Here is a 15,606-nt window from a genome sequence, read left to right as displayed (position 1 = left end):
GAGAAACAGAATGCAAGTTTGGTGTCGTTTTTCCAAGAGGTATCGATACCACTTAAAGAAAACATCGATACCTTAGTGTCAGTATCAACACCTATGGACTTGGTTTGAGAATTTTGCTGAATGAACCTTATGCATGTTTTAATATGTTTATAAAACTATTTCATGCAAGTTTAGCTCGTGATAATGATAACTAGCTAGTATGATTGACTTAAGACTGATGAGAATAGCAAACTTATGGATATGTTGTTGGAATGAACTTTTACTTGTTGGATATGACATGAGACGATGGTGTGGCATCCTGATATTCAGGCTTGGCAACCAGGTTGGGTATAGGGTGTTACATTTGGTGGTATCAGAACTCTAGGTTCAAATAATGCTCAAACATAGGTGATTATTGTGTGTTTAGAGTTTCAAAACTCATGAGTTTAAATTCCCTGTTTTCTTGGAATTGTTGATATAACTCTGTTTGAACTGCATTTGATTGTTTGAAATGTTCTCATAGAATTGTATGTGGGGTAGGAATGGGAACATAGTGCCTTTAATCCTAAAGTTTGCTTGCAGGAACGAGAGTTGGATCATCTCCTTGCCACTCACACCGTTTGTTTATTTGTTTGTGTGTATGTTAGATTATTGGATATGCCTCCTAGACGTGTGAATGTGAGAACTGGTGCTCAAGATTTGTTTATTTGTTTATTTGTGTATGGTTTATGCTATTAGGGAACCCCAGGATCAAGATTCGAACGTTGAGATTGCGGGTATTTTTGTCTTATGATCAATTTCTTTATTCTTGTTAGTAGACTTAGGCACTATGCCTTCATAAAATTTGGGTAACATAACTACTGTTAAGGACTATTGATTTAAGAAAAAAAAATGATTATGAGATTTATAGAAGATAGTGTCATAGTAAATAGAGGGAATCGTTGGCAAAATTATGATAGAATAGTTCGTGGTAATGAATAGAACTATTAAGGAAAGTAGTAGGAAGTTAGAGAGAATAAGAATCAGAGTGCGCAGCGAAAGTGTGATGGTTAGTAATAGGATCAACATAGTGTTGGCTATTTGATTTGTTTTTAAGGTTCATTGATAAACTGCAACAAGACTTTTTTTTTAAAAGCATTTGGGTAATTGTACAGCGAAAAAGGAAGTGTAGCTTATCATATGTTTTCAATCCTCAATATTTTGATTTCTCTTTTTCTTTTATACTAGTTATTATTACGTATTTAGTATATTTGATATATTATAATTTTTAAATTAATTTTATAATTTCTTATGTAGCGTTGAGTTCTTAAAATAGCAATGAAAGTAATTCCAATAAAAAAGCTTATTATTGTCTTAATCTAATGTAGTGTTATCTTTTGCTACGTTGCTTCTTATTTAAAGGATAACAATATTTCAAGCCGATTTATGCTATTAAAGGGAAGAAACGGAAGAATAGAGGCGAGAAGTGTGATAAAGAAGAACAAGTGGAAGAAGGAGAAGAGAAAGAACCGGCAAAGCGAGCTACTACTGAAAAGCCAACAGAGGAAGTCGAAGTTAAAGAAGAATAGGAAGGAAGTGAAGCTGGAAAAAATGAACTTGTGGGAATCCCAATTTCTCCCAGTGAGAATAACAAAAATAGGGTCATTTTTGTTCTTGAAAAGCTTCATCAGAAGTTGCTAAAGTTGGAAAGGTACATGGAACTTGGACTTCGTATTGTGCTTAATGCTTCTTCGTTTACGAGTATGAGCTTTTGTAGTTTTTAATTGATAATTTTCATTAAAGAAGTTTGATTTTCAACTTAATTTATCTTGATGGTTGTAAATTGTTAAGGAGTTTCCAACTCTTGAACTCAGATGATCATGCCAATTTCTTGCGGAAAAATAACAACAATCCTGCTGATTACAGACCTGACATAACACATCAGGTTATTGTTCTGCTTTTTGTTATTTATTGCTATCTTTATATATTTTTTTGTTAAAACTATGATGAACTAACTGCTATTTCTGTCATTTCCCTATAGGCTTTACTGTCAATTCTAGACAGTCCGATCAATAAGGCTGGGAGATTGCAAGCTGTGTATGTTAGAACTGAGAAAGGTGTACTTATTGAAGTTAAACCTCATGTTAGAATTCCAAGGACATATAAGCGATTCTCTGGTATCATATGTAAGTTATCATTGCTGAGATTATATCTCCTCTGCTGCATTTTGAAACTTTTACCAGGTTGTTTCTTATTGACCTATTCTACAATAATGCAGTGCAATTGATACAAAAACTAAATATAACTGCTGTTGGCAAGCGTGAAAAGGTTTTACGAGTGATAAAGAGTTCCGTAACCAGTTACTTTCCTGTCAGCTCTCGCAAAATAGGTGGGTTTGACTTTGATTGTTGTTTCTCGTGTTGTCTCTAAAAGCCCGTTGTTTCCGGAACTCAAGTTCTTTTTCTTGCACATCAGGTTTCTCATATTGCTCAGACAAATTAGTTAAAATGAGGAAATACGTAGATGCTGTTGGTGATGATGTGAATCTTATTTTTGTGGTAAGTCTTGTGTGACATACAATCATTCTCTCTTTATTTATAATCGCTTCCTTATCCTATCTCTGCATTTTTTTTCAGGTGGGTGAAATGGCCCATGGGAAAATAAAGTTAGATTATATAGATGATTTTATAGCAAGTAAGCTCCACATTCTTATTTGTATGTTTGTTAGATTGTGTCGATATTGATTCGTAACCCTCGAATCCCATGAGAACCATTGAATCGAGCAAGCTAAGGCAATAGGATAGACGAAAGCTAAATTACCATGCTTATATTGGATATAGATATAGGTGTATGATTCTCCAAGAATATGCGTTTGCTGGAACCATACTCATAGTTGACGATTATCCAAATCCGAGCTTTATTACGCTATCTAAGACTTACATTTTCCAAGCATGAAAATTGTTTTTTATCATGCTTAAGGGGACAAGGCCTACAATCACGGTCTTAAATGTTTTTTTTTTCTTATTGCGGTATCCGGTTATCCACTAAGTGCTGCAATGTGCATTGCAAGGATTACTGAAGCTTTGGCAGATAAGTGGAGCATATTGTAACACCTTTATTATATATGTCTCTCTTTGTTTCAACGACTTCAATTTTGGGATAGATTATTAGTGATGAATTACTTCAATTTATAATGTGGTACATTTATATTATGCGGTTTTTTTTAGGGAATATGCAGTTCTCTTGTTTAGGTAATATATGGAAGTAAGCAGCTAGAAAAATATTTTCACGAGAAAAAGATGTTATTTGATAGAAATGGCAATAGACCAAGACGGGATTACGGGTACGTGCTAGTATGGACGGCAATGGTCAACATGTTGTCCTGTTAAAAAAGACAAACCAATGGGATTCAATTAAATCATAATAAACGGAACTTCTAACACTAAAAAAGCCACAACACTTGTTAAAATAACAGATAAAATGCACTAGAATAAAATTTTTTACTTTTTTTATACCCTAAAAGCAGTGTCACAAATCCTTTTTTTTCCCCTAAAAAAACCTCAAAACTAGAGCTTTAATTTTAAATAGAATGAAACATAAAAAAGGGTTTCCTTTTTTTTCCGAAAAAGAAATTTTCTTAATCTCCTCTAAATTTTTTTATAATTTTCTTAAAAAATATATTTGAAATAATAAATAAAATAAAATAATTAAAAAAGGGTAATTGAACAGATTAATGGATAAATACAAGAAGAGAAGGATAAGTAGCAAAGTTCTCAATAACTATCTTTTTATTTTATCAGAAAGTTTAGGGGTAAAGTGAGAGAAGAGAAGTTGAAATATATATGATTTAATTATAAAGATTTAATTTTAAAATAAATTCATTAACAAATTTGAGCAGCATAAATTAAAAAAAAATTTAAAATTTTATATAAATATAAGTTGTTAAATCATCCCAATAATGTCTGCTTTGGATGGATAATATTATTTTTAAAACATTAAAATTTCTTTAACTTTTTGTTTTATATATTTTTAAAAAATTATGTTTTCGATTGTATTTTGTGTATTTTAAAAAAAATTACGATTTTCACATAGTCTTTTTATTGCTTCAACTTTGTTAATTTAGTTAAATTTATTTCCGAATTTGTGGCAACATTTTATTTGAGGACCAAGTCCTATATATATCAGTATCAAACTTCATTATCGTAAACTCTAGATCTTCTTTGTCTTTTTCTTTCTAATATAAAACTTTCACTCACTCTTTCTCTTTATATATTTTGGTGAATATATTTGATAACTACTTTTATTATAGGAATAGGATTAAAATATTTTTTTCTATTATTAAATTAATTAAAAGATTAAATCTATCTATTTAATAGTAGGATGGATAATTTGATCTAGTCTCCATAATAAAACAATTTAATTTTTAATTTGATCTAGTCTCCATAATAAAACAATTTAATTTTTACTTTTACTTATATATTTAATAGCATAATGACTTATTTAACCCTCTAATTTTATAAATATAATCATTTTAGAATGAATGAAAACGTATTAACTTTGTTGATGTTGAATCCACATGGTATGCCATGTCAATAGTTAATTACTTTTTTAATTTAAAAATATTATTTTTATTTTTTATAATTTGTAGTAATTTTTAAATATAAAATTTTATATTTTTAAATTTTTAAAATTTTAAATTTTAAAATTTTTAAATTTTTAATTAATTGATAATTTGACATTCCTGTATATACATACATAAACAAAGTTACAAACTAAATGTTTTAGGAACTCTAGAATTCTCTAGGATTGTATATACTTGTATAGCGTATTTAAGAGTCATAAATTTGATCCTACATTTGTATTGTTTGTAACTATTAGATGGAGAGGGCTTGGCCTATAAATAAGTACATACTTTTCCTTATACGTAATTCATTCGTTTAGTAATAATTAAGTAAAATTTTCAAAAATAAAGTATTTTTTAAAAAGATAGTTTAAAATAAAAAAGATTAAAATTTATACATTTTTTCAAAATATTTTCAATTTATTTCCACATATTTTTTATTATTTTATATTTACATATAAAGTAGAAAGAATAATTTTGACAAATTCAATATTTCTGAGCATGTAAGCTAATCCAAATTCATTTCAAATTGTTATGTTACTCAATCTTGTGTTTTTTTTAATTTTATTATATATTAATATTTTATCAATCAATATAACATTTTCAGTATATATATTTTTTTAGTATTTGTATATTATAATATAAATATGGGTTAATATTTGATACAATTTTACCCATAATTTATTTTTTGGTATCACATATCTTTGTGGGTTGATTTGAAATCAATGTGATCAGTTTTGCATTGGTTTCACTTATATTGGTTGCTACGTATTATTCTAATAATAAAATTCTACGTATCATTCCAGTGGCAAAATCGAACATTTAGTTTTCTTTTTCTGCACTAGTGAAAATTTGACCTTATATCGGTTGCAGATGTTCATTTTGTTCAACTTTGGTTGTACCAGTCGAAACTTTAGTCTTGGTAGAAAAATGATGCATTTATCAATGCGATATTGACTATTTTGTTAGAAACCTAGAGTTATGGGTATAGACCTTGACGAGTTCTTTCCGGCTCAAATCTACAACTTGATTATAGCCTCGTTTTACCTGAGATAAGCTTGATAAGTCTTGAACAAACGTAATATCAGCAACAATACTCTCAGATCTCCCATGGGCAGTTAATCATTCTCTGGGTAGTTTTGACAAGATCGATGTTGTTGCTTTCTACCATAACTTGATGCCAACCCTTAACAAATAAAATTGACACTAAATCTCAAAGTCTCAACCTCAGCCACTAATGCCAATTCCGTGGGCATTAGTACTATAAGTCTAGCGGCTTTATCATTTCCAATAAAAGGAGCAACCTTGAACAAAGTCACGATGGGTCTCTCTCTTTTCTCTTGAATGCAAAAGCATTGCACATTTTTCATATTCCCCAACGCTACTCGATTGGAGCTCTGACGATCGGACGAGGGACCACCATTGATGCTCAAACAATTTGAGTTGGATGCAATATACAAAATTTCTATATTAAACAAAAAATATTTAAGAGGATATGATGATCATGGTTCAAATAATGATGTAGAATGTTGTGGCATTGTGAACAAATTTCACATCAATTGCAGTGGACAACGGTTGGAATAATTGGCATTATACCAACAGGTTTTAAAAAAAGGAAAAAAAAAATTCTCCTTTCTCAACAAAGCAAACCTTCAAGGATTTATATATTTGGTTAACATTTTACATAAATCTCTCTAGTAAATTTGAAATTTAGTCTCTGTATTTTTATTTTTAAAAAAATTAATCTTTTTTACTTTTCAGATTTCAAAATTCAAATTCAATCGTTAACATTGTTAAAATTATTTTGTTGAATCCAGGTTAATTACTAAAAATTTAATCGTTTTTTAGTTATATTTTTAATCTAGTGTGCTGCAAAAGAGCTTAAAATAAGGTGTGGGTCCTCAATTCAAAAGCTTGATTGGTAGTGATAATTATTATGATTTAATTGGTGATTTAGCTTGTTGATTGGGCTTGGCTTAAGTAGCTAAGTAATTAAATTTGTGAGTGGCCGAATCAGGCACGTTTCGAGCCCTCACTGTTTGGCATGGTAGCAATGTTTCTAGTTTGACTGAATGATTGAAATTGTCATGAATGTTTGGTTAATTTGATGTATGATTGGTTCTATGTATAGTATGTTCATGAATGAAAATAAGGCTTATGCATGATATATTCATACAATTGATTTGTTATGATATGTTCAAAAGACTACTATACATGTACACAAAGAAAAGTTGTAAATGAACATGAAATTGTGATTTGTTGAATGATACGATTTTATTGGTAAATTGGAATTTGGAATATTATTTCCATTCACTGAAAGTATTTGATAATTGAGGGCATATGTTGAAAATGCCAATTAAATGTGAATGTATTGATTTGTGGCTATGTATGAGATAGTATGATATATTGCATGTGCATAGGGTGGGATCATGTGGATGACGGAGGATTTTCGTGGAGTTCTTGTGATATATTAAGTTCACATTTATACATAGTCAATGCACTGCACCTGGAGTACTAAAGGGATTGGCGATTTGATCACATTATATGTTATATGACAAATTTTATGCATTTTAAGTTATATGGTGGTTTCTACCACATCGAGCTTTGCTCGCATAAGTTGGAGTTTGGCAGACGGGTTCTAGAGAACTAGTGGTGTGTAACAGATGGTTTGGGTAGGAACCTTTTTGCATTGCATCATGCTCACGACATATTCGAATGTTATTTATTTATGATACGTATTATATTGTGTTTTATTGAATGGTATCTAAATTAATGATTGTTACTCGAATGAATGATGGCTCATGCTCATACATCGTTTGACATCGATTTGATAATGGCTATATAATGATATGAAATTTCAATGATGGTTCTGTGTTCTTTTGTTAAGGCTAACATGTTTCATTGTATTTGGTATTTATGTCCGTTTAAATAACTATTTGACTCACATTGAGCTTTCATAAGCTCACCCCCCATTGTGTTTAACTTTTCAGGTAAACCTTGAAACTAGGACCAGATCCGGCATATGAAGAATCACCTTAGACCCTGAACTATTTTTAATAAGTATTAATCAATATCTATTGGGTTGGTTTATAATTTTTAATTATTTCTGGTCTATGGCTTGATAACTTTCCATTTGGGGATTTATGCATGCATGAATTACTCAAGCATAATAACTGAAAAATGCATGATATCAGACTTAAGTAAAATTTGACATTATTCCCCAATTTCTGCTGTATTGCAAAGAAACCATTTTTGGAAAAAAAAAATTGATAAGGTGACTAGGTTTCCAAAATGGCCTGAATAATGGTTTTTCTTGTAACAGTCCATTTTTAGTGAAATCGAAACAGTGGTTTCGGGACCACAAATCTAAGTCCAGAAGAAAAATTATTTTAATATTATTCTATGGTCTGCATTGATAAAGATATCGTATAAAAATTTCATTAAGAAAATTTTACCGATTTCATGTCTAATTAGATGGAAAGGACCAAATTGTATAACATGCAAAAGTTGAATTCTAGTAGCTAAAAGGATCAAATAGCTATGGAATTCAAAATTTGAGGTCCTTATATGGAAAATAGACCAATTAGAGGAGTTAGTAGATAAATATGATTAGTCATCAATGGAAATTTAAATAAAGAAAAGGATGAAATTAGAAAGTGAATAAAAAAAAGATGATAAATAAATAAATATCTAATATCATCATTTATCATCATCTTTCCCAATTAAAAAAGATAGAGACCCTAGCTATGGTGTTGATTTTTTGAGCAAGCTTAATTGGCCTAATTAGGTAAGTATTTTGGTCTCGTTTTTAGTAATTTTCATATTTCCGAGATCGTAATAGCATAATCTAACTATCTCGAGGATTAATTTGTAAAATTATCAAAGTGTTAGGATTTTTCCATGGATGAATATAATTGAATTATGAAGTTTTATGGTTGAAATTGAAAGGTTGTTGATAGATAAACAACTTTTGTAAATGGAATTTTGATGAAATTATGATTTAAGGACTAAATTGAAAAGTTGTAAAATTTGTGAAAAAATTCTGAATTTTATGAAATAAATGGGCTGCTATTGTGATATGTAAAAATTATCTAGTCTTGGAATAAGGATTAAATTGCATGAAATTCATTTTCCGAGCCTAGGGATGAAATTGTAATTAAATAAAAGTATAAGGGCAAAATGGTAATTTTGCCTAAGATATGAATTGGTTTGAATTGAATATGAATTGTATTAAATTGAGCTAAATTTACTCGGATAGATCTGGATAGACCAAATAGGAGTTAGATCATGAAAAAGAAATGTCAGATTAGTAGATTTTTTTTACACAAACAATTGTAGAGGTAAATTCGTGTAATTAAATTGTATATTTTTATGTTTAAATTGAATGTTGTGTGTGTGTATTGTATAATTGACATGTATGAAAATCGGTCACATATCCAATATTGCTCGATAAATATTAAGTCTTGATTGAATAAATGAAATTCGATGGATACTGGGTTTCCGTATTGGTTGTGGTCCTGCATATGTTGCGGACACACCACAGCTCGAAAGAGCGTCATGTTACTAGCCCTCTCGAGCTTCCCGTTATATGGTTCTTGTGAGCTTCCCATTAATAGCTCTTCGAAGCATCCCGATCGGTTTTGATTCTACATGTGTTGTGGACACACCACAGCTCTTATGAGTATCCTGATATATGGCTCTTCGTGAGCTTCACGATTAAAGGCTCTTTGTGAGCTTCCTAATTAATGGCTTTCTGAAGCTTCTCGATATTGGCTTGCTTGAACTTCCAGATATATGGCTATCTAGAGCTTCCTGATTAATGGCTCTTCGGAGCTACCCGTTATTGGCTCGCATGAGCTTCCTGATTATGGCTCTTATGAGCTTCCCATTTATGTGCTCGTATGAGCATTCCCAAATATGAATTGATGGTTTATAGTTTTATGCACTTCATGTGTACTACCCTTGTATCCATCGATGTTTTAAATGATTCAACGGGAAAGGTCCGATATGAGATGATATGAATTCAACATGAATTACTATGAGAAATACTTGAAATACAAAGATATGATATGTACATGTTCATGGACACTTGAAGTGATAAATACGTGTATGTAGAAATTGAATATTGATGAGTTCATTCATGTTTCTTGGTATTTATGTGAATTACATCACTAGCATGCTTGATGAGGATATGTGTTTAGGCAAATGGCCAAATTGGCTTGAGTATGTTTATTTGCTTACCTCAAATGTGAATTAAATGGTAAGTTAATTTCCTGTTATATGAACTTACTAAGCATTAAATGCTTTCTCTATTTTATAGTACTTCGAAAGCTCGTTGGGTTGGAAGCTTTGTATAGATATGTCACACTATCCATCACTTATTTTGGTATAAAAAGTAAATTAAATTTTAGGTTATAATGGCATGTATAGGCTAAAAGTGGTCAAAAATGGCATGTATGTGTTTGGTTGAAATTTAGCCATTGGTATGGCTAGTAATTGGTATGTTTAGTTATGTAAAAAGTAGCCTTAATATGTTGATGTATGTTTGAAATGATAAATGATAGAAATCATATAGGTATGTTGAGGTTTGGTTTGAGATAGTATAAATTTGGTAAAATATGCCTAAATGTATGTATGGTTGTTTTGGTAAGTTTGGATAATTGAACATATGAGTTGATATGTCATGTATAAGACTTTGTTTTGGCTTGAGAATATGTTAAAGTGTTGATGAAGAAGAAATACAAATTGGGTGAGAAATAAGGCTTGGAAATGCCCTTATTTTGTCCACATGGGTATAGACACAGGCATGTGTCTCAGCTGTATGTGACACACGGCCTAGCACATGGGCGTGTATTTTGGCTGAGTGTCCCTTGCATTCTTTAAATTTCAGAACAGAATGCTAAGAATTGACCACACGGCTTGGCACACAGGCGTGCGGCTTGGCCGTGTGAGCCCTGCACCTATACACGGTTAAGTACACGAACGTGTGACTTGGCCATGTGACCCAAGTCAGAGAGTTACACCGGTAATAACACAAGTTGGAACTGGTTGTGTGCCCTATTTCGAATGCCAACACGTCTCGAGACATGGGCTTGTCTCTTGGCCGTGTGAGCCACACGGCCTGACCACACGGTGTGTGTGTCCCCTGCACCTTGAAAAAATTTTAAAATTTTGCGAAAATTTTCTGAGTACCCGGTTTAGTCTCGACTTGTTTCTAATGTTTATTTTGGACCTTGAGGGTTCATATAAGGGACTTTATGAATAATTTCTGATATGAATGTTAAATAATATGAATTGTTTGTATTTGATATGTATATTCCTGTAATGCTCTGTAACCTTGTTCTGGCTACGGATATGGGTTAGGGGTGTTACATTTCTGCTGCATTAGTTTAACATCGAGTTTTTACAAAGAAGAGTGACAAGCAAATAGTTTTTCTAAAACAACATTATCAACAATAAAATAAATATTAAGTACAATGACCTAATAAATGAATGTTTTAACTAACACAAAAGTACATTTATGATTTTTCTCTAAAATGAGTTTATTTAAGGTCTTCAAAAGTAATGTAAGTTAGCTTAGACATTTCAATGGCTAATGTTTCTGAAATTAAATAAATAGTCTTAACAAGTATCTTCCTAAAACTTGGAGGGCAATTTGCAAAAAATTAATGTTATCAAAACACACAATCTCAAATTCAACTTCTGGGTTTAAAACAAGTTAATGTAATTATTTAAAATTCAGGCATAACGTCTAGGTCGAGTGTGGGTGTTACATTCACCGACACAATCATACCAATTTAAACCTCATATACCATGTACCAATGTGGTTATCTATAAATTTGACACCAAAACAAACAATACACATAACATCTTTATAGCTTCGAAGTCAACATCAAACCATTATTCCAATGGTTCCAACCAAAATCTCACTTATCCAAATATTCCATATCATAATCTAACTTACCAAATACTATCTCATTCCATCACGTATCAAACTCAAATACCACATTCAAGGTCATTTCAACTCATGATCAACACATCAATTAGCCAACAAGCACACATACTTTGTGAAATCACAAAACACACTTAATTTTACGAAACATTTATATACAAATCACTCCTATTACATGTTACATAACCAGATTAAATGCTCAAGAAAAATTTTACCAAAAGATGGCTGGATAGTGTGATCTCCAAGTTGATCCGATTGTCGAGTTCCGTAAAATGATAACTACAGGAAAAAGGAAAATGGAGCAGAGTAAGCTTTAATTGAACTTAGTAAGTTCATAGATTGGAAGCGATATAACATACCTTAATATCAAATTTTAATTAACAAAATAATTAACTAAAATGTAACCCTATAACCACAGTTATATCAATAGGTAAGTTCATTGCATACAAGTTATATAGCCTTCCAACTATACAAGTTGATTCAATACCAAGTCAAGTCATCATATCAATAAGCACAAACACACTTTTAGGTCATTCTAGTCATTAAATCTTTTAACAATCACAATTCAACCTGATGAACTAATATGAATAGATACGAATACTCATTTATCCACCCAAAACACGTTAGAATGTTCAAACAAGTTAATTCATCCAAGAACACATTTGGACATTGAGTGCCAAATTGGAATGTCACACCTTAAAATTTGAGTTTGTAGAATTGGGTAAGTACGATCGGGTTAGTGAACCGAAAGCCATAATTGGTTAGATAATAAAATAATTAAGAATTAATTAAATAAAATATTAAAATAATTAGAATTAAAAATTCTAGGCTAAGAAATTAAAATTAGGTGTCCTAGAATTAATTTTGTTAAAACGGATTTTTAAAACAAGTTTTGATTTGGAAATAATTTTGAAATTGGTTTTTATTGAAAAGTAAGGACCTATTTGGAAAAGGGAAGAAACTAGAGATGGTTAAATGGGTAATGACCCATTTTCACATCTTCTTCAAAAATTTGCCAAACACCAAATCAAAGTTTTTCTTTTTGAAATTAGTTCATCCTCTCTTTTTTTTTAATTTCTAAGCTCTCGAAACCCAAAATCTCTTTTCAACTTTGAAGAATACTCATGTTTTCATCCTCAAAAAGATCTTTATACATTTTAGCTCGAATTAGCTCAATAACTCATCGATTTTGCAAATTTGAGGTGTGTTCTAACTTTTTATGATTAAACTAAGTGAGTTGTTATTTCAATTCAAGATTTAAATGATTTAATCAAGATCTCAATATATTACTTGATTTTAAGTTCTTTTTTGGCTTAAAAATGGTAGATCTCATATTTCTTGGTTAAGCTTTGGTTTTAAAATGATTTATAACTTATTTTGATCTAATTAAAAGATATTTGATCTTAATTTAACAAATCCTTAATGAATTTAAGCAAATTGAATGTTTTCCCCTTTTAAAAGATCACATAAGCTTGATTTTTCCAGAAAAATTAGATCGGTATAATTGGGTAAAATTTATGGTTTAGATATGTAATTAGATTATATTTAGTATGTATGAAGTTGAAATCAAAGCTTAGAAATAATATATGAGTGGTTAAACACCTATTTCGACAAACTAGTTAAGTTTTTGGTATATAGGTTAAGATGCTTTGATCTTTGATTTTGGAATGATTTAATAGTGTTTGTTACTGTTAGTAAAGCCTTTGTAATGTGTTTGATGTGTATGTGAAATGCCAATTCATTTGGGAGCCTCCACAAGCATGGAAAAAGGCAAACAAAAGCTTAGTTAAGCATAGTAGTTAAAGCAAGAACTAAGGTGAATGGTTTGATATACCGCATTTAAACTCATGTAGGCAGGCTAAGGTAACACATGCAAACCGCTGTTTATTTGATGTGCGAACCTGTTGTGTGTTGGTATGTAAACCTTGTTTTATTAACCTGTGAACCCTGCTTCTAAATTGTGTATGCCTAGATGTGTGACGTGAGCCCCTATATGTAATCTGTGAACCCTACTACACAACAACCAAACTCTGCTTCATAATAGACGAACCATGTTTTATACTACGCAAGCATTAACACCAGTTATATGCGAACCCTCCTATACTTCCATACGAACTTAGGCTAGGTGTTATGTAAACATGTGCCTTGTTAGTATGCGAACCCCTTCCATCATACGAACCCCTACCCATATATGAGCTATTTATTGTGTGAACCCCTATCCTTTTGTGAGCTACCCTTATGCGAGATACTCTTGTGCGAGCTACCCTTGAGCGAGCTACCTAAGGGTGCAAGCCTATAGTGTATTGTGGGAACCCTATAAGACGCGAATCTACGTGCATGGGCAAACCCCAAACAATATGTGGCAGTCATTCCTTATGCGAACCATAGTGTATGCAAAACCATTCCATTATGTGAATCTATACCTAAGTGTGAACCCTTACCAGGTGTGAATCTAAACCTCATGTATGAACCCTACTCAAGTGTGAATCCCTTATTATTATGCAAACCCCTAAGTATGAAATACGAATCCTTTTTTGTATGATTTACGAACCCTACTAAGAATGATATGCGAACCTTAGATACATAATATGTGAGCCTATTTTTAAAGACATTCGAACATGCGAGCCTATAGGTGATATGCTATGTGACTGTATCTGATGTTCAAACTTATATTGTGTGATTATGTGTGATATGCAAACCAGTTTTATGTATTGGAAACCTATGTTAAAATGATATGTAAGCCTATACTAGTTTGATATATGATTTGTGATTATATGTGTAATATATGCTGCATGTAAGCCATATTTTTTGCGAACCATTATTGCCAGGCAATTCGAGGTGGTAGGTAATCATTGCAGGGCAACTTGGGGTGGTAGGTAATCATTGCTGAGCAACCCGGGATAACAAAATTGATCCAATAAACCATTATTTTTGGGCAATCTGGGGTGATAGGTAATTGTTTCCGGACAACTGGGCATGTCATTTGATTTAATAAACCATCATTGTCAGACAATTCGGGGTGGTAGGTCATCCTAGCCGGGAAATCTGAGGTGAAAGATTGAAATATATGAGTCATGATAAGATATGATCTGTTATATTGCATGGACTGTAATTTGATGCAAATTGATATCTTATTTGATTTGCCTATTTTATGCGAAATGCTTATTTTATGAGATCGGTTATGTCGTGTGAGTTACTATTTGGTGCAAGATATAATAATATGTGAACCATTATTGTATGCATTCTTTAACCTAATCGATGTGTTTACTTGTAGTATGCTTGAGCATTCACTTAGCTTCAATAAGCTCACCCACTCTTTTATGACATTGCAGTGACTTAGCTTGTGCTGAGGTGGGGAAGTGAGCCATCCAAGTGATTCAAAACGAGGCTATACCTGGGTATTTTGTTGTGTTCCCAAACCCAATGAGAAAGGCAATGTGGGATCAAATTATGAGATTTTGATTTAGAACTAGTTATAATTGTTGGGTTGTAATTGGACATTACGGACTCTTTAAATGGTTTGGTTCGAAACTTTGATTATCGTTTTTGATAGATGATTAAAAGGTGGATTGTGAATGCTTGATGAGAAGTATGATTAATTGCTTGAATAACTTATAAGTGCAGGTTGAAGAGCCGTTGGTTATCGAGGTAAGTCTTAGATGTTTTATGTGTGATTTGGAATGTAATAATGAGTTTAATATGCATGAAATGTAAAATTGGACTAGTTATGTAAATTGTTAATTGCCTCCGAACTAATTAAATGATTACTTGATGAAGTGTGTGTGATGTTTAAATATTTACAAACAAGACTGATATGTATAATTCTACAATACTATTTAAAAACCTTGAGATATGGTGTTTTTCTAACATTTTACTATATCACATTTTAAATTTAAGTGTATGTTTTTAAACAAAATGGTTTTCCAAGTCCCTACAAATATAACCTTTTAAAAATATCTTTTTGCGTGCATGTATGTTTAATTGAAGTTTTCGGAGTAATTGCCTATTAAATATAAAATTATAAATTTAGTTTTGCTTTTGATTTGATGATCAGAGCAGCGCAAAAAAGCATGAC

The 15,606-nt window shown here is 31.4% G+C and overlaps 1 pseudogene; it reads left to right on the top strand.

The window, feature by feature from the left end:
• The first annotated feature begins 285 nt into the window (after positions 1-285).
• On the top strand, positions 286-3,068 carry LOC107919756 (ribosomal RNA small subunit methyltransferase nep-1-like; annotated as a pseudogene).
• Positions 3,069-15,606: the final 12,538 nt, after the last annotated feature.

Source organism: Gossypium hirsutum, chromosome A12 (assembly GCF_007990345.1).
Source record: "Gossypium hirsutum isolate 1008001.06 chromosome A12, Gossypium_hirsutum_v2.1, whole genome shotgun sequence".
Lineage (NCBI taxonomy): Eukaryota > Viridiplantae > Streptophyta > Magnoliopsida > Malvales > Malvaceae > Gossypium > Gossypium hirsutum.
This window is presented reverse-complemented; position numbering and strand designations above follow the sequence as displayed.